The following is a 391-nucleotide window of genomic DNA, read 5'->3' as shown; positions in this document are numbered from 1 at the left end:
GAATACTGGATACAGGGGAAGGGGGAGGGGGGACAGGATCGAATTAGAAGCCGGCTCGAAGAAATAAAGGATTCGCGCTCTCCTCTCTTGCGAATTTAATTTTCGGATTTCCATGCCTCCGAAAACTTGGTTTCAACGCTTCGTTTTATCGTGCGAGTAAATAAATAAATAAGTAAATAAGTAAGTGAGCAAGTTGGAAAGATGGAATAAAGATGGAATAAAAGAAAGTTCGTCCAGAGGTAAGAATCGAAAAGTCGAGTGGAACCAGGTGTCCGCGTTTATCGGAAAATTGTTCAAATATCCCGTGTAATTGATAACGGGTCGAGATCGATAGCCGAGTCGCGCTGTGCTAACCGGTGCATCTGTGCAAACGATGTATTTTTCAAATCTA

This window comes from Apis dorsata, unplaced genomic scaffold (genome assembly GCF_000469605.1).
Source record: "Apis dorsata unplaced genomic scaffold, Apis dorsata 1.3 scaffold_92, whole genome shotgun sequence".
Lineage (NCBI taxonomy): Eukaryota > Metazoa > Arthropoda > Insecta > Hymenoptera > Apidae > Apis > Apis dorsata.
This window is presented reverse-complemented; position numbering follows the sequence as displayed.